The following is a 5,357-nucleotide window of genomic DNA, read 5'->3' on the forward strand; positions in this document are numbered from 1 at the left end:
AGGAATCAAATATAGTTACCAAACAATTGTGAAATAAGGCTTCCTCCGTCATCCCAGTGATGGGGTTTAGCTCATCATGCTCAAAACACACTCACAAGATAGAAACATGGTTCAAAAGGTGTTTTTATTGAAGAGAAATAATAATACATCGAATTTGCAACACTTAATGGTTGTTACAGAAGTCACCGTTACAAAGGAATAAGATTGTATAAAGAACGATAGTTTATTGTTGCAGCAGAATTTGCGACTGTCAGTGTGCGTCAAATGTTCTTCGTCACTTTCTTCTTCAACAGCAGCAGGGTACTTTCCTGTAACCCTGATTTCTCCTCCTCAGCAGCCTCCCTAAGCCTCCGTTAGACCCCCCAACTCTCGACCGACTTCTCCAGTGTCTCGACCATCCTATATATACATAACAGAGACGTAAAATATCGAGAATATCTATTCTTTTCTTCTCTCTACAAATCAACAACCTAAAAACCCCACGCCATCTCTCACTCCACGTCGAGAGTTGCGGTAACCTCCCCTCTCATTGGTTGGTGAACAAAACCCTCGCTTCTGATTGGCTGAAAAGTAACTTATACCCCCTACATTTCGTGACCGTTAATTTTTCATAAGTTTGATATGATTTAATGCTCTATATTAGTTGGTAGGGTTGGTATTTTCTTACACCACGTTTACATGATTTTAATAAAATCCAGACCGTCGGATTAGCTATAAACAAAATACCATATATAGCCAAAGCTAAAAAAATCTACAAAATACATAGGGAAAAAAACGAAAAAAAAAACTTTGGAAAATCCGAAAATTTCTATAAAAAGCAGAATACAGCAAGAACTGAAATATTTTTTTACACGACATAAGTTTGTTTATTAAGTTATTTTTAAGAAGATATTTAAGGAAGTAAAAGTCTTGCATCGTAAAGAAAAGATATTTAAGGTAAAAACTTCGTGTTTTGACTAAAGTAGATTAGGCATAATAAGAAAGATGTAATTTAGGAAATAGATTTATTTTATAGCATAATTGATTAAATTAAATAAGGGATGGAAACCATATATTCTATGAGGGTGGGAACAAATCTAACAAATTTAAGACTCCTCAGCTAATATGGAATACTTACCATTGTTATTAGGATTCGATGACGATGATTTTCGGTTTAAGATTTATGCCAAAAAATTCTAACCTCTTTTCTTTATCGCTTCTTCTTTTTTTCTTGAGCTTTTTGCGGTAAGGTTTGACGTTTTTAGATTTCATTAGTCGAAAGTTTAATGTTTAGTTGATTTTGGGTTCCGTTTTGATTTTTTTGTGATTAATTTTTTCCTAAATAATTTTTGGATTTTCTGTTTTGCAGAATATATAGTAACACTGATGAATCTAATCCCAACTTCCGATCTAAAGCAAGGTAACACTGTTTTCTTCTTTTTATTCTCATTTGTTTAGTTAGGATTATAAGGTTTTTTTGTTTATTTTTCTTACTTTTTGTCGTGTTTTTCTGATTATTGATTATTGATGTGTTTTGGAGTTGTAGGTGTGAATAGATGTCTGACATCTTCTTCATGATATTTTCTGTTTCATTTGAATTAATTCATAATTGATAATCATCTCTTTTAACTCATGTTCTGATTTTTTATTTAATTCAGGCTTTTTTTTACTTTGTAGGTGAGGGTTTCTCACTTCTGAACCGGACAAAATTTTGGTTTATTACTTTTCTTTGTTTTCTTTTGATTTTTGATTTATCAAATTCTTTTAATTATGACCTGTTTCTAATTGGACACATTTTCCTCAATTTAATATATGAGGCTAATCCGTGCTATAGTGTCTACTTGAACAAATAGCATCGTCCAGAGAACCCACACAAGATCTAATAAAACATCACCATTAGTGTATTTTTCCTTAAATTAGTTTTATGGGTTCTACTGTTGTACCACAGTCTGTGTAGCTAAGTGGTCATGGATACTGGAGTACGGTGATCATGAGATATTAATGTCAGGATGTTATTTATTTTTTTTCAACATGTCAGGTAATTAGGTTTGAGTTTCTGTAAATTAGTTTTAGTGATGCTACTGTTGTACCATTTTTTGGCTTGAATTTTTTTCAGATACAGGCTACGGAGCAAGGTTGTCATGGATATAGATATGCGGTGGAAGTAATAACGCGCTTATCATCGATGGGGACGGTTCTTCCAGCCTTAGTTTAAAATATACGAAGGTAATAATTCAACAACCCTGCCTTGATATTCTTTAATTTGCCTTCGGGAACAACAATATGAATCGAATGATTACCCTTATGTATTAGATAGAATGAATGGTACACATTTTTTTGTAGTACGTTATGAATTGGGTGGTCATATGAGCGACGTCTTCCAAGAATGAATATGTATGTTATCTTCTAACTTAATGTCTCGGTTAGTAAATGGAGTACAATTAAGGATGATTTTGCGTAACTGAAATTATAGAAACCACCACCACAGCATGATTTTGTGTCTAACGACCTCTAACCGCACAGTCATAACCGAACATTAAAAACTTATAAAAGTTGTTGTTGTATCACGGGATACTTCTATTGTTTGCACTCCCACATATGGGGCTAAAAGTCATCGTTAGGGTGAATAAGCCAGCGAACATGAGGCACTTAAGCTACAGTGGTCGAACGGCCGGAATCACTACAGCAAACCCTCACAAGGTTAATTCACGGTCTGGGGAGTTGCATGGTATCAAATATGGACTGTAGACACAATTTTAAAAAAGGAGTTTTAAATTTGAACCATTGGAAGAAGATCTGGAATTTTAGTGTACTCACTGTTTATTTTTTCATTTTCCTGTCAAATTGGTTCCACCTTAATTAAGTAACTGACATCATCTTTGAATTCAGTTACACTTCCGTTGTTCCGTAGGTATTGCAGCCCCATCATGGCATCACCACTGCAATGGGTGCAACATAACATAACTGCATTTAGTTAGTGTGCTTTTGTTTAATATTGTCGACAACAACACAGTGGTATGGTTTGGCCTGGAAATTTTCATGTTGATCATCATCATTCCAACCAAGTGGATCTCAATAGTCAACCATTATCATCAACTCGGCAAGATTACAAATAAAATGCCTTTGTGCATGACCAAGTGCTGGTAAGCTTATATTGTAATTTCAAATTTGCTATATGATGACTTAAGGACCATCAGTGTTTACTCACCATATATCTTCAATTCGGCCTTTCATTTAGGTTACTCTTATCTTCAATTCGGCCTTTCATTTAGGTTACTCTTATTTTTGATTTGTGTCTCTTCTCTGTTTCAAACTTCCTTAGGCTTCCACTGTAGGTGACAAATTTGGTAAAGCCTATAACAACTGTGAAGAACATAGCGTTGTCATTGATATTTTCTCTAGATTTGTTAGCGATGAGAAGCGAATCATACAACCTATATTTGATGTTCTGGGTATACGGTTCACACGGGAAGGCCGTGTTACTGTAGACCAGAGTATCCTTCTGACACTGGGGTTCCCTGAGATGTATCAAATATATGACCTTTGCTACTTGCATGTGCAAGTAAATAACACTTTAGATTTACATGCCGATGAAAATATTTGTCTTCTTTCGTTGACTTGAAACCAACGGACCATAGAGAATAATACTTTACATGCATAGAATCAGTGAATTGATTTCTCTCTAAATTTTGGAGGGGACAAGATGACTTCCTTGGGTATTATTCAGGTACAATATCACTCTCAGTTCGTAAGCTTTTGTTTTCAAAGTAGATTTTGTTTCTATGAAGCTAGCAGTATGTACTTGCCTATATTTGTCATTTGTGTGTTTCTTGCCCACTGTGATACAAATATATACTAAATAATTAAGAAAGAGTCGTTAAGTATTTTTTCGTCAAGTATTATAGAATTGATCGTTCCCACTACATATTAATCCTGTAATGCCAATGAATTTTCATAGCCACTAATTTAGGCTTCTTTTTTTTTCGACATTTATTACATTTTCAAGTGGTTGGAAATTGTCTAATGTGGACAAATTTATTAATTTTCAAGTGTTTGGAAACAGTTCAAGTGTTTGGAAACATATTTGTCTAATGTGGACGGATTGATATTCCACAGCACCCACCTCAATACAGCACCAGTACCTACATTATTACAGATGGGCGGCAATGAAACTCTCTCTGTATGGTGTTGGCATGCATGGTTTACAATAGACATGTAAGTCGGGAAGTTTTATTTGACATCTATTACTTTCTGCATGATACTGATCAGTAGAAGTACAATAATGTATGTATACATAAATTTGGCAGGCAGAAGCTGTTATTGTGCAGATATGCAGTTCTAGCATGCACCAAAACAAGGGAAGATTTGCCGATTGCTTAGTATCACTCCCATGCACCAGGTCACTGATGCCTTTCAAGGTCAAAAAGAAGGTAGTCGAAAATTGCATCTATAGAATTTCTTAGACTTTTGGTTCTACCAGTTAAATAACCCTTTCTCACTTAGACCTCAATTCTATACATGGTTCCTACAATAATGTTATGTTGTTGTACAATACTGAACAACGTAGTGAGCATTTACCTCTATTTGCAACGTAGTCGAAAATTGCATCTATAGAATTTCTTAGACTTTTGGTTCTACCAGTTAAATAACCCTTTCTCACTTAGACCTCAAGTCTATACATGGTTCCTACAAGAATGTTATGTTGTTGTACAATACTGAACAACGTAGTGAGCATTTACCTTTATTTGCTAAGAGTATTGTACATGCAGTATAGGCAGGGAGCGGGTGTATTGTTTTATTTGTTCACCATTACATTTTTGCTTTCAGTTTAGACCCACAAAAACAATTGCAAATGAGAAGAATGAGAACTTATGCTTTTACGACTGAAATATGAGATCAAAATTCCTAATTGGAAAGTGGCACCACAAGAGAACGTAAATCTAAAGTTGGACAAAGTTTAGCTTTCAAATTTTACATGTTAAAAAACTCCCATCGGATCTAAATGTATCTTAAAATTCGTTTACTATAATAATCTTCGTGTACTTAAAAAGTTGGATTAATGTTAATCCAAGTTTCTGCATATTTGGTAGCTTAGAGGTCTTTAACGCATGATTTATCGTATGTTTTTAGTTCTGCGTTAAAAGTAATAAGGAAACATAGTTGATCACTTTAGTAACCAGGCTATTATGTAACCAGGCTATTATTCTGAAATGGGGACTATTAGAAATCAAGGTCGACTGTTATTCCATAATGCACATGATCATCTTACACTCACTCGAAATTATGTCATGCAGGAGATGAGTTTACCTTATAATGCATCATAAAATATTGTTATAATTTACTGCTAGAGGTATATGTACATTTGCTTAAAATATATA

General features: G+C 34.4%; 1 long non-coding RNA gene across 7 annotated transcripts; it reads left to right on the plus strand.

Moving 5' to 3' along the window:
- The first annotated feature begins 1,037 nt into the window (after positions 1 to 1,037).
- Positions 1,038 to 4,608, plus strand: LOC113344043. Of its 7 annotated transcripts, none has more exons than XR_003357560.1 (6): positions 1,038 to 1,224; positions 1,349 to 1,399; positions 2,096 to 2,205; positions 2,869 to 3,122; positions 4,030 to 4,194; positions 4,287 to 4,608. It is a non-coding gene; the product is annotated as an uncharacterized LOC113344043 (long non-coding RNA). The 7 variants fall into 7 exon arrangements; XR_003357563.1 differs by having other exon boundaries at positions 4,043 to 4,194; XR_003357565.1 differs by having other exon boundaries at positions 4,096 to 4,194.
- The last annotated feature ends 749 nt before the right edge of the window (positions 4,609 to 5,357 follow it).

Source organism: Papaver somniferum, unplaced genomic scaffold, assembly GCF_003573695.1.
Source record: "Papaver somniferum cultivar HN1 unplaced genomic scaffold, ASM357369v1 unplaced-scaffold_70, whole genome shotgun sequence".
NCBI classification, from domain to species: Eukaryota; Viridiplantae; Streptophyta; class Magnoliopsida; order Ranunculales; family Papaveraceae; genus Papaver; species Papaver somniferum.